Source organism: Rhinoderma darwinii, chromosome 2, assembly GCF_050947455.1.
Source record: "Rhinoderma darwinii isolate aRhiDar2 chromosome 2, aRhiDar2.hap1, whole genome shotgun sequence".
Lineage (NCBI taxonomy): Eukaryota > Metazoa > Chordata > Amphibia > Anura > Rhinodermatidae > Rhinoderma > Rhinoderma darwinii.
The window spans coordinates 286,772,641-286,787,286 of NC_134688.1; the positions used below are offsets into that span (position 1 = coordinate 286,772,641).

Below are 14,646 nucleotides of genomic sequence, written 5' to 3' on the forward strand. Positions count from 1 at the left end.
ATTTTGGTAAGAGGGTCTCCTTAAAGGAGTTATAGTAGAAAGCCAGGAAACCATCTGGGCCTGAGCTTTAATGTAGGGGGGTACTTTTTAAGGCATCTCCTAACTCTTTGATGGTAAACGGAGAAATAAGTTGAGAGGCTTGGCCTTCCTTCAATTTTGGGAGTTTTAGAGAACCAAGCCAACCATCTATTCAGTTCTTGTGTTTTGTTCCTGGGGAGTATGTGCTCGTCTTAGGTTATATAATTGTGTATAGTACTCGCTGAATTGAGCAGCTATTTGAGCCATAGTACGCACCATCTTACCAGGAGTAGATATAACACAATGTGTAAAGGGTTGTGACTTGCGCCTTTTGAGACATCATAAATTTCAACGCTTTATCCCCGTGTGCATAATATTTGTACTGGGCCGATAAAAAATAGCTTGGCTGACTAAACATTTAAGAGGTTTTTTAATTCAGTTCTAGCATGTTGTAGTTGCTCCAACTGTTCTGGGGTCAGGTCTTTTTTGTGTTTCAACTCTAGGGACTTGATTTTGTCTTGTAGCTCAATTATAAACGATTGTCTTTGTTTTTTAATAAAAATGGACCCACATTGCTATCAAATGTCCCCTGATAACAGATTTGTGCACTTACCAGAGAATGCCTGGGGAAATTTCAGGGTTCAAGTTTAATTCTAAATATTCCGATATTTTATCAGCTATATGTTTCCTCCGATTGTCATTATCTAGTAAAGTTTCATTTAGACGTCAGTTAAGCATTTGTCTCGGCAGGCCAGTAGTAGTAAAATCCATAAAGACCGGAGCGTGGTCTAATAGTAAGATATTACCTATACTGGTTTTTACACAATATTGCAGATGGTGTTGAGGTACAAATATATAGTCCACCCGTTGATACAATTTATGGGCTACAGAATAATAAGAAAAATCTTTGGTAGTGGGGTGCATTGCTCTCCAGATGTCAGCTAGGCCTGATAAAGCTAACTTAGACTTGAGTCTTCTCAAGGTCATATTTGACAGAGCAGAGCTACGGGAAGAGTAGTCCACCTCAGAGTTAAGCGTTACATTGATATCACCAACTAGTATCACAAAACCTTCTGCAAAATCTTGGAATTTAGTCAGAGCCCTCAATAACCAAGAAACTTGCCCAGTGTTAGGAGCATAGACATTACCAATTGTAAAAATTTGAGAACCAATTCTACCCTTAATAAAAATAAATCGCCCATTTTCGTCAGCAAAAGTATCTCTAAAAGAAAATGGTGTATTTCTTCGTATTGCTATGCTAACTCCTCTGAAAGCTGAACTAGTGAAGGGACTATGGTACCATTTATCAAAAGTCGTATGTGACAGGCGAGGTATATGGGAATTCCTAAAATGAGTTTCCTGCAAAAGGGCTATATTCGCCTTTTTAGATTTCAGAAAGTTACAGATTTGGCTCTATTTTTTGGGGGCATTCAGACCTCTAACATTATAAGAGCAGACAGTTAAAGTAGCCATATAAAGTCAGATGAGTGCAACAGATCAGCTCTTGTGAGAAAGTAGCAAATTTCAACATCCCAGTAATGGAAAATTGGTAAGGTAAGCGAGGTAGGGTAAAACATGGAGGAAACCCAACAATCAACAACACACGCAAAGTATTGTATTGAGAAAACATATGTAACTAAGGGGTGCCAGAAGGACCCCAACTGAAGCCGTATATTAGCTATCATCTTGTCCATCCACATTACACTATGTTGAAAGATGGGGGTCACGTAGTAACCAACCCGTATGGTAGAATCTCAAAGAGTAAAGGGTCAAATGATGGCACTCATTGAAAAAAAAATTCTGCAAATTATAGTATTTAAGAAAGTCAGTAATAAGAAAAAATTACATATAACAAAGAACCGCATTATCTCACCCGGATGATGAGAGCATCCAAAAGAGACAGTCTCTTCAAACACAGGACAGCGGAAAGTCCTAATCCCTTTTCAGTATGTATCCACTTAGATCTTGCTTTTTGTCAGTTTGCCTATAACACCAATTTAAAAGTATTCCACTTTCTTTACTTTGATTGGACAACCTTTTTATCCTAATAAAAGATGGGAGGGAAGACTGACTATAAAGACTCATAATCAGCTAATACAATTTACTTCTAAATTTATTTTATATTCTTTTCTCTTTAGCTGTGAACCCTCCATAAGCAGAGTCAAGTACAAACCTCACCTGATTCTAAAAGGATCGAGGCTGCTTGAGGATGATGATGATGTTACAGGTAAGAGATGGGTATTATACAGTGTTGGCTTCGTGCATTTCAGGAAAATGGGATGTAGTTTTCTGTTTCAGCTTTATTAGTAGAGACTACCCTTCCCCCACCAAGTCAGCGTTTCCAAGTGATAAGTCGCTTTTGTACTATTCACAGAAGCTTTTGTAAAAAAAAAAAGTATTTGGATTGTCATAATATTAAGACAAAAAACTACCCCATCTCATGCGACTATCACCATTATGACAAATATAAAGTTAAGATGGAATTCTACATGAGATTTATGTATTCATGCATTTAGGGCTGTGTTCAAAATACCTTTCAAGAGATCTTTGTCCTCTTCTGTGTTATTCATAAAAATCTTGAGAACTTTTCCTTGAGAAATGTTTCCTTTACTTATTGCATAAAGAAGGGAGAGCAGGTCTCACTAGTCTTAGCATAGCCCAACAGTGCTGAAAAATGTAACACTAAGAAGATTATGACATATGTCAGAAAATGTCATAACATATGTCATAAAATATGACATAGAAAACACTTGATATGTATATGCTATAAAACTTTTCTGTTTCTAAAAATGTTTTATTATTAAGTAGTAGTTAACCATTAGGGTATGTTCACACGACCAAGTTTCAGACGTACAGTAATTCGGGCGTTTTAAGCCCCGAATTACGTCTGAAAAAACGGCTCCATTACGTCGACAAACATCTGCCCATTACTTTCAATGGGTTTTACGATGTACTGTGTCGACGACCTGTCATTTTACGCGTCACTGTCAAAAGACGGCGCGTAAAAAAGACGGCTCGTCAAAAGAAGTGCAGGACACTTCTTGGGACGTAATTGGAGCCGTTTTTCATTGACGCCATTGAAAAACAGCTCCAATTACGTCCGTAATAGACTCCGCGAAAAACGTGAGTACGAGCAATTACGTCTGAAATTCAGGAGCTATTTTCGCCTGAAAACAGCTCCGTAATTTCAGACGTATTTTACGTTTGCGCGTGAACATACCCTTAAAGGGGTTGTCCAGTCTGTACCATCTATATAGGTCCTTACTCACAGATCCCCCAACGGTAAGCCGATCATCTGTTATCACCGTGGAAGCATCCAGGTCGTCCTCATTTCCACTGCATTACATGGCGACCTTTGAAATCAATCGGCCACCAGTGGGTGAGCCGCTATCCACTCTGGCTAATAGAGAAGGGATTCAGAGTGTGGGACCCCCTCTATGATGTCCTCATGTCCTTATAGACAGGGGCATTTATCTGCCTCCTTCAAGTTAAAGGGGATGTCTGCCCTGGGGTTCTGGGGCTGGAAAGTGTTTTTTTTTTTTTCTCCCATTCACACTCGTGTGCAGTATGGGTATTTTTATATTTTTCTTATGATTATTATATGGACTGTGTAACAGACTACTATACATACTACTGTAATAATCGCTATAATTTTTTTGAGGTTTGTGATTGGTAGGTCTTGGTCTAATATGTTTACCCGCTGTTTAACTAATAGGGGAAGGGAAATATACCGCTTTCCTCTGCTTTTATTCTAGACACTTTGTGGGTGTTGTTTCCTTAGTTATAGGTTCTATATTTACTAATCGGAAACTTCCTAAGGGTCTTATCACATCAGCGTTGGCTTTCCTTTCCGGGGTTCCGTCGGAGGTTTCCGTCGGGTGAACCCCGCAACGGAAAGTCAAACTGAAACCACAGCTTCCGTTTCAGTCACCATTGATATCAATGGTGACGGAAAGATTGCTAATGGTTTCCGTTCATCACCATTCTGGCAGGTTTACATTTTTCTGACGGAACTAATAGCGCAGTCGACTACTATTGATTCCATCAGAAAAACGGAAACCTGCTGGAATGGTCACGAACGGAAACCATTAGCGATGTTTCCGTCACCATGGATATCAATGGTGACGGAAACGGATCTGTGGTTTCAGTTTGACTTTGCGTTGCGGGGTTCACCCGACGGAAACCTCCGACGGAACCCCGATATGGAAAGCGAACACTGATGTGAACAGGCCCTAACTTATTCAAACCCTTTAGGCAATTCAATTACATCTCTTCACATTAACTTATTACTTAGATTTATTTCATGCATTCTTGACCAGATCAAACCAACCTTCCACTTTAGACCCAAATGAGCAGGATGGAGCTATGCTTTTATGGCTATATTATGGACATAGAACTAAATCATTGGGAGAGTTGGGAAGAAAAAAGAAGGGAGGGATAATCAACAATGTGATTGATTGATGACACGATACAGAAGATTTACCTGTCTTTAAGAAGTCTGGAGACCCAAAGCGAAGAGAGGTCGTTGTGGTGGAACATAATTCATTCGTCTATCATGAATCAATATTAACTTGATGGCACTTAATAATAATTTAATCATGAATCAATATAAGTTAATAACCTCATTAGCCAGGTACATTAACCATTTAGTGACCAGCCTATTTTAGGCCCTAATGACCAAGCTATTTATTTTTATTTTTTTCATTTTTCTATAGTCGCATTCAAAGAGCTATAACTTTTTTATTCTTCCGTCGACAGCTGTATGAGGACTTGTTTTTTGCGGGATTAGTTGTACTTTTTAATGGCACTATTTTGGGGTACATATCATTGTTTGATTAACTTTTATTTGGGAGGAATAGAAAAAAACCCTGAAATTCCACCATGGTTCTATGCGTTTTAAATTCACGCCATTCACTGTACGGTGTAAATAACATGTTACCTTTACTCTATGGGTCGGTACGATTACGGCGATACCACATATGTATAGGTTTTTTATGTTTTACTACTTTTGCACAATAAAAACTCTTTTGAACTAAAATTATTTGCTTTTTGTATTGTCGATTTCCAAGAGCCTTCATTTTTTTATTTTTCCGTCAATGCAATGATATGAGGGCTTGTTTTTTGTAGGATGAGACATAGTTTTGATTGGTGTTGTTTTGGGGTACATGGGACTTATTGATTAACTTGTATTATGACTTTTTTGGGGGGCAATGGAAAAAAAATAGCAATTTTACGTTTTTATTTTATGGTGTTCACCTTGCAGTTGAAATTACATGTTAACATTATTGTTTGGGTTATTATGGTCGCGGCGATCCCATATATGTGTCGTTTTATTTATTTTTACACTTTTACTATATAAAACCACTTTTTACGGAAAAATTATGTTTTGTTTTTTTTTTTACTGTAATTTTTATTAATAATTTTTATTTCACATGTATTACTTCTTTAATTAGTCCCACTAGGGGACTTTACTATGTGATCTATAGATCACAGATATAATGGGCCCCCGACTGCCATGGCACCCCATCGGAGGCCCGCGATTGCATTTGCGGGCCGCCGATGGGTGACAGAGGGAGCTTCCTCTCTCTGTAAATAATTTAAATGCTGCGGTTGCTATTGATAGCGGCATTTAATGGGTTAAACGGCCGCGACCTAAGTAAACTTTAATCGTGGTCGTTGCAACAGGAGCCCAGCTGTCATTAGACAGCCGAACCCAGGCTCCAGCCTGCATGGGACACCCGTGCAGGGCTTAGACTGGGCCTACGTGAAAAGGTGACGGCCTAGCCTAAAGCCCCTTAGCGACCGCCGTGATAAGGTATATTGGTGGTCACTAATATTAATAGGGCGTAAGGTGTGATGAATGAGCATGATGGTCTGGTATAATGTTGTATTCATTTATTCCTGTATGGTTTTTATATTTTTGCATTTGTTCAACTTTAATGGTCTGAAATTATAAGTGTTTTTTCAGGAGTTTTTCTTTTTAACTAATACTTGCTATTTTTTGGGATGTATGTAGTGCTGTCTGTTGTCATCCATAAATAAATAGTTTTTTTTTATATTATTTTGAGTTCCAAGACAAGTATAAATAATCAAAAATTAATGTACAATAGAATATTAGTAAATAATAGGTTTCAGCTGAGATTAATAATATAAAATACCTAGAGGGATCAATGGAGTTGACTACAGTCCAAGTCTACATCATCTAAATGAAGAAATACGTATTAGACGGTTGTATAGAACTCTGTAGAGCTGAATACAATTCTGTTGTGAAAGAATCCTTTGCTGCTCGGTTGCATAGGTACAATTCCAGTCGTGATGAATAATTTATATCCAGAAGAGTTATGCTCTATGGATCTTTCATATGCATCATGTTGTAACAGTGGAGATTCATTTCACATATCTTTGTAAGAACCAATGGAGATGAAAACAGTTTGGCTGTAAAAGGATCCAGCAGAGATGAATACCACAAGACTTTACAAAAATCCCCGGGGATAAATATATAATACAACAACCATTGGAAAGAAGATGGATCTCTGGCATATTTTGTGGTGACCTCTCAGAAGCTCCGTGGTCTAGTAGAGAACTCTAGCCCTTACCTTGACAGTGAGATACCAGGCTAGTCATGAGTATTCTTGAAATATGTGGGATAGAAAATGGGAACAATCACGTAGGATATTTACTTATGTTCTTTTGGCTCTGAGTGCCAAAGGAATATTTAAACTAGATCTCAAACTGTATCTTTAGGGCCCCCTTTCCAGTGACATTTATTTCTGTCTTATTACTCTGCTTGCCCCAGGACTTCAGTGCGAGATGGTCCTTCGAGATAAATTCTATGGATAAATAAGGGACCAAGTCAAACTAAGGCCTCATGCACACATCCGTAGCCGTGTGCACGGTCCGTGATTACAGCACGTCCGAAATCACTGACCATCCACACAAAAGATGTGCATTCATTTCAATGGTACCGGACCGCAATTGCGGATGGTAAAATGACTTGTCCTGAGTTTTCACGGTCAACAATTGCGACCCCCACACGGTCATTTAGTTGGGACTTTCGTTTAACAAAAAATAAAAAATCAATACTCACCTCTCTGGCGTTGCCATAGCGTCGCATCCCTGTTCCCCCACATCTTCTCTTCGTGCAGCCCGGCATCCTGAGATGTCTCTGCAGCCCATGTGAACGCTGCAGCAGTCACATGGATGGAATGTCATCCCAGGAGGCCAGAAGCATGGAGAACAGCCGGGGGGAACAAGCAGCTATCGCTATGGCAACGCCATTTAAGTAAAAGTTAAACAGTAAAAAGTTTTTATTTAAGTTTTATTAAGATTTGCGATTTTTGCAGCGAATTCACAGCTTTTCCCCTGCAAAAATGGCAACATTTGCTATTTGCTGTGGAATTTCACTTCCTCATTGAACTCCATGTGCAAAATCTGCAAAAATTGTGCAACTATTCCGCAGCATAAATTGTCATGCTGTGATTCAAAAAAAAATTTGCCCCATGGAGGAACCACACATTTTCGTGAATACATAGAGATGGTTAGGAGACCCTTCTACCCTACACCTTTCCTTCCCCCCCTCCTTATCCTTCTTTTGTTTATTGTGTGTGTTTTGTTTTTCTCTCTTATATTTTTTCCTTAGAGGCCATGTTAAGGTACTCTATAAAGCAATGTGATGTCAAGATTGGTTACCTATGTTAGTAATGAAGACATTTATATACTATATATTTGGCAGAAGTGTTGACATCATGAATGATATATAATGTGAGATTTATTGGAGACCATGTTGGTCTAATACTTTGTTTAATTGTATTATTGATATGCAAAAGTTGAGACTCTGCGAGTCTGTGTTATTATTATATTACAAAAAACTGTTTAATAAAAAACTATTGAAAACAAAAAAAAATTTGCAACCCAGGTCAATTTCTGTGCGGAAATTTTCCGCAATGTGTAGATGAGATTTGTTAAATTTCATCCACTTTGCTGCTACTGTAATACACTGTGGATTTTCCACATGCAAATCCGGATTGAAAATGTGCAGCAATTACACTACGTGTGGACATAGCACTACGGTTAAGTATGATTGTCTTAAATGGAGCGTTGTGGCTTCCAAAGAACAGCAGAAATGGAATCATGAATCAAATGTGGGGAACATACATCTTCACTGATGTAAGGAGTTGTGCAAGTCTCCATCTAACCATGGCTTCAACACTGATGAAAGTCTAAGGGTATGTGCACACACACTTATTACGTCCGTAATTGACGGACGTATTTCGGCCGCAAGTACCGGACCGAACCCAGTGCAGGGAGCCGGGCTCCTAGCATCATACTTATGTACGATGCTAGGAGTCCCTGCCTCTCTGCAGGACAACTGTCCCGTACTGTAATCGTGTTTTCAGTACGGGACAGTAGTTCCACGGAGAGGCAGGGACTCCTAGCATCGTACATAACTATGATGCTAGGAGCCCGGCTCCCTGCACTGTGTTCGGTCCGGGACTTGCGGCCGAATTACGTCCGTCAATTACGGACGTAATTAGTGTGTGTGCACATACCCTAACTCTAACATAACTTGACTTATCCACAGGATAGGACATCAGAATATGATCGGTGGGGGTCTGACACCCGGACCCCACGCCGATCAGCTGTTCCGGCTGCCTCCATGCATCGGATGTCCGTGACGAAAGCAGATGCTCAGGTCACAGTATAGCGGCCAGGCTGTTGTACTTCAGCTGTGCTCTTATTCAAGTGAATGATGTAGACTGTTGATGAATGGGAAAATAGGATTTTGCATTCACACACAGCATTTGTGTGTAATGTAGATGATTTTAGAACATGCTTTTTTTTATTTTTATATCGCTGTCGTTTTGGCTCCCCCACATGTGAACCTTTGGCATTTTGACTAAGAATATGTTTTAAAGTCGTTACAGCTTAACTATATGAAGACTTTTTTTCTGCTTCAGATGTCTTAATTGTAATGTAGTCAGAAGAACCTGCCCTATAAATGCCACCCTGTGATTAGATCAGTGTTACCATTACTTGTCGACGGCTTTGTATGATTCTTCTGGGACTTTTCCCAATATAATTAGGCTTTGAAATAATGGCTTTAGATAAAGATCCTATAACAACTCGCTCTGGGGTTTGTCTGTCTTAGGTCAACCCTTAAAATTAGAATTTTTTTTTACCTGTGACCCTTTAATTAAATATATTACCTAATTATAAGTATGTAAGCTACTCTAAATGTTCTAGCTATTTCCATCTGTCAGAGCGTTTACTCTTTATTTCCACCACAAAATTAATTTAATTTAGATGTAAAGCTGCCTGTTTGTATCTATCTATCTATCTATCTATCTATCTATCTATCTATCTATCTATCTATCTATCTATCTATCTATCTATCTATCTATCTATCTATCTATCTATCTATCTATCTATTTTTGTATGTTAATAATAGACAAATTTATATCTGTTGAGTTTATCATTCATTCATTCCACATTGTTCTCTGCTAATTTAGTGTACCAGTCCATAATGACTTAAAGTGTACCTAACTTTTCAGGTGACTTTTCGGAATAAGCTGTCATATGTGAGTACATGAGGAATAACACTATTTCTGGCCATTATATGACTTGTACGTCGCATTTTTTATCAGTTTTCCACTCAGCGAGCTCTATCTCTAATTCTCCGTTTTCCCTGAGCTAGTGGGTGGAGTCTAACTGCTATCATGCCATATACAGCCCACAACATAGAAGAGTACCTCCTGATCTCCTATCTCTATAGAAGCAGCGTAGAGGACATCATACAGCAGTAATGAGCAGCGTCACTGTCAATCCATCACAGGGGCGACTTATAACAGTTACTGGAGGCAGCAGCGTCTCTGTGTATCTCTCTGCCTCCCTCTCACTCTGCTTCCTCTCCCCTCTTCATAGACTTCTATGTGCAGCTGATACCTGGCTCTTAAGTGGGCTGATAGACCGTCTTGTTTTGAGAACACGGATTTAGCCGTAAACTCAGAGTGAGTGTACAGTTAGGAGCCTGATAAGTGGAGAAAGAGGCATTTTTCTCTAATAAGATATATTATTATTCGCCTGTACTATTGATTAATGCAAAGTTTGTTAAAAGGTTAGTGACCATTTAATTTCCACAGGGCAATGTGAACCTATTAAACCAATATGTATTCACTTGGGCCAATCCACTTTTATCTATTTATACTTACAATAAAGGAATAGGAAAAAAAAAAACAAATAACTGAGAAAAACAAGAGAAAAGGGCAGACAACCTACAGGAACATCTGTATCTCAGTGGAAAGTGATGTGAAGAGCACAGTAAAATAATTTTGCTATAAATTATGATACTATAGTACTCTCACTTTGTTTTGTAATCCGATGAATCATTTAATTGATTATCTCTGCTCTGTAGCTTTTGCTCTTTCAAGATTTCAAATTGCCATGCAGCAATGCCAAGGCGCATACACATACACCACAAGTTTGTGGAAACTAGCACATCATAACTATAGTTAATTGTTAGGCATTTTAACCATTCCCCTTTTACTGCTATAACACTATCCACTCATCCGAAGGGATCTCCACTAGATTTGTGTATAAGGCTGTGAGTGCACAATTTTATTAGTAAATACAAAATCTAAATTTATGGTCATCCTATGTGGTAAGTGGCATAACAATTAGCCCATGCGGCACATTAAACTTTATTGACAGTTTACACACTCCTGTCCAAAGAGCAAGTTAGGCCCTGTTCACACAGAGTTTTGTGCCGCGGAAATCGCGACAAAAACTGTGGCAAAAAACGGCCGAAATTGCCTCCTATTGATTTCAATGGGAGGTGGAGGCGTTTTTTCCTGCGAGCAAAAAGAAGCGCTTGCAGGGAAAAGAAGCGACATGCCCTATTTTGATGCGTTTTCAGCCTCAAAAACCCCATTGAAATCAATAGTAGACGGAAATAAACGCGTTTTTTGGCGTGTTTTTTTGCCATGATTTTTTACGCGTTTTTGGGCAAAAACCACTCGTGGTTATTCCCTCTGTCTGTTGAAGAGATAGCTAAAAAAAAACGCGGCAAAAAAAGGTGTAAAAAAATCGCAGCAAATAACGCTGTAAAAAACGCGTGTGGTGCAAAACCACTTTAGAAAAAACGGAGAATTTTCTGCCTGCAAAAACCTCCGTGTGAACATAACCTTACTGTGCATCACAAACAGACTGCTGTGTCTGTGTGAGAGGGGGTAAAAGCAAGTGGTGCTACCCAATTAGCTGTGACTATGTCAGAGGAAGACGTGCTGCTTATTGATCTGACTGGCAAGTGTTGTGTGTAGTGACCAGGGGCACAATTTGCCTTATCAGAGGGCCTTGTATACCCTCCCCTGCCTTGGCAAACCATTTTTTCGCTCCATGAGGCTCCATGGTCCAGTTGCGGTGTGCTTTAGAGCACCCCAGCCAATACTTGATATTGCACATTCACCTGTGCAAACCATGGAGCTTCCAATAAATAGATCTTGTGCTAATGTTGTTTTCAGACGCAGGTTGGATTTTGATAGTAAGTTTTGCAACCAAGGATAGTTTTATGCGCTACTAGCATTAGCACTTCAGAGATAGGCTTTCCTTCACATGGCAAAGATTTAGTTGGCTGCCCTAGCCTTGTATCTAAATATCCTGGCCAAAGTAGAGTGGTTTTATTGGCATCCTCCATCGCACCTAGGACAAATGCCCCGCCGGCCCCCTCCTAGCTACTCCGCTAAACCAGGGTCCTATTTCTTCATCTTGTATGGACTTTTAAACATTTCTTCATAACAATTACAACACTTACAGTTGAACAGAGAATCTTTCAAAGTTTAATGGACTGGTTTGTTGGAAAGGATGGCATATTACAACATGGTAAAAGGTACTTTGCTCTACCCATTCTATTGCACTTTCTTTCTATCAGGATTAAATTGTTGTATATTTCAAAAAATGTTCTAAGTTGTTTCCTGGGCAAGAGAACTCCAGTACCAGCATTGGCAGCCCTGTTCCGATAATCCATCAGAATGTTTGTGTCCGTGGAGGCCTGCTATGGCATCTCTGTCCATGGCACCCAAGTCAGGCCTTAGTGTAGCATGACATACAAACAACACATAATGCACTCTCTAAGGCCTCACCTGAGCAAAGACAAGAAAATCTCTTTGGATCATTGCAACAGTAACATCAGGGCTAGTAAGAAAAGCGTTTTGCCAGGGATATTTCTTTCTGCGTTATTCATAGGTTGGCAGAAATAGCTGTACCCACTAATTTAGCTGCTTACATGCTTCTCATCATATAACATGTACATTCAATACTTGTGTCTTTATTCATCACATAAGATAGCAAGCTGGATAACATTTTATAGATGGAAATTCCCATGCTCAACATTCACAGATGTAAAGCTTAATCTTAAAATAGAAGCCTATCAACAACTGTATCAATTATAATAAACCACAGTAATAATAATAATAATTATTATTATTATTATTATTATCTGCAGGTGTGATATGTAATGTGTGTATATTTTCAATCTATACAGTGTTACTCATTGAAGTAAACCAAAACTGTTGTAAACGTCCTAATTCCTTATCAATGGCTAAAATTGTTAAATATTGTTATTATTGTTATTTCAATTCATTTTGTCATTCATATCTTGATTTATTTATTTTTTTAAAAAGGACCTGTCCCCAATTGTTAGGATGGTATGGGAATTAGCTTTCTTTAAGACAACAACATTTTAACTTGCAGCCGCCCACTCAAGGCTCAGTTAGCTGAAAAAGGATTGGTTTGGGGTTGTAATAAGGCACATAGTGGGATAATCCACCCCCCTCTTCCTTTAGTAATATTTGACATCACCACCTGTTCTATAATTTCTCCTCCTGCTTAATTAGCTCCTGGCTCAGATTCCATTTGGAATCTGAGAACAAATCACAGAAATCCTCAGTGAGCCGTCCAAGAATACTGTAGAGGGTTTATTTTTTTTCTATCATTTGAAAAAATAATATTAAGCAAAAGTTAAAGAAGAAAACACTTTTGAGATGATCCTATCTATCTATCTATCTATCTATCTATCTATCTATCTATCTATCTATCTATCTGTCTGTCTGTCTGTCTGTCTGTCTGTCTATCTGTCTGTCTATCTCCTATCTATCTATCTATCTATCTATCTATCTATCTATCTATGATCTATCTGTCTATCTATCTATCTATCTATCTATCTATCTATCTATCTATCTATCTATCTATCTATCTATCTATCTATCTATCTATCTATCTATCTATCTATCTATCTATCTATCTATCTATCTATGATCTATCTGTCTATCATCTATCTATCTATCTATCTATCTATCTATCTATCTATCTATCTATCTATCTATCTATCTATCTATCTATCTATCTATCTATCTATCTATCTATCTATCTATCTATCTATCTATCATCTATCTGTCTATCATCTATCTGTCTATCTATATCATCTATTATGACCAAGACAACAGGGAAAAGTCATAGAAATGCTTATTTATTTCTTGTAGACTTTGTTCTAAAGGCAATATGGCTACATGGTGACACTTTTTATCCTTGCACACATCTGTATTATTGCTTCTTCTGACCATTTCACCGCAGAAAGCAGAAACTTTAACCCATTCCAGATAAGTGCTCCAAAAATGTATGTAGACTTTCTTATGTACACTATGAGTGAATTTACTATCCTGTTAAGGCAATCCTGTGATCCCTGTATTAGATGACAGACAAAACCTCATGTGTTTTCATGCTGGGCTCATTTGCAAAGGGAGAGAAACGCTACAATCTCTTAAAGGGGTTGTCTAGCTTAGAAAACCCATTTTTAATACTCTATTAGGGACTTCTGAGTTAATAGATGTAAGTCCCTTATTCGAGACTTGTATCTATTAGCAAAAGTGGAGAACGGCTACAAAATGGGCCTCTCTCTCGCTCTGGAGGACCCAATCTGTCCATGGATTACATGGACAGCCAATTGATTTCAGTGAGAATAATCTAATTCTTTATTTACCCTGGTTGTACTACATGTATATTGAACACTTGCGGCCCGGTTTAACCACAGATTACAGCTTTTAGCGGTGTCCCAGTGTCCTACACTATGATCAGGTCATTTTTGGGCTCTCTTTTAAAACAAAAAGGAATTATCTAAAGCGGATAACCCATTTAACTCTGAGATGTGCTATTAGAAGAATTATTGCACTGTTCTGTGTAGGAACTTGTAGCAAACTGGAATTTTGTGGATACGGTATAGCCAGTGTAGGCCCTGTAATGTACATATAGTGGAGTTTATCAGGTAAAGGTTTTTTTTAATTATTTGTGCAACATTTTTGTATGAAAACACTATGGGCCTCATTTATCAAAACTGGCCTTACTTTTCATAGCAACCAATCTGAGCTCAGCTATAATTTCTTTACTTCTCTTGAAAATGAAAGCTGCACTGTGATTGGTTGCTATTAGCAACAAAACCGTTTTATTGTTAGACAATTTTGATGAATGTTATATGTATTTTTATTTCAAAATATACTACAATTACCAAGAGTCTGGAGCACCAAAATGCTTCTCTAGCAAGTGAAATGCTCTGTACACTGTAGGGGTCTGAGACATCAAATT

At 38.4% G+C, this 14,646-nt stretch overlaps 1 protein-coding gene across 3 annotated transcripts in view; it reads left to right on the forward strand.

The window, feature by feature from the left end:
- Positions 1-14,646, forward strand: part of SCMH1 (Scm polycomb group protein homolog 1) — a 251,226-nt gene that overhangs the window by 71,220 nt on the left and 165,360 nt on the right. For all 3 annotated transcript variants that reach the window (XM_075853392.1, XM_075853394.1, XM_075853393.1), the window contains one exon: positions 2,157-2,245. The gene's annotated coding sequence lies outside the window, so the exon portion shown is untranslated. The remainder of the gene's footprint in view (positions 1-2,156; positions 2,246-14,646) is intronic.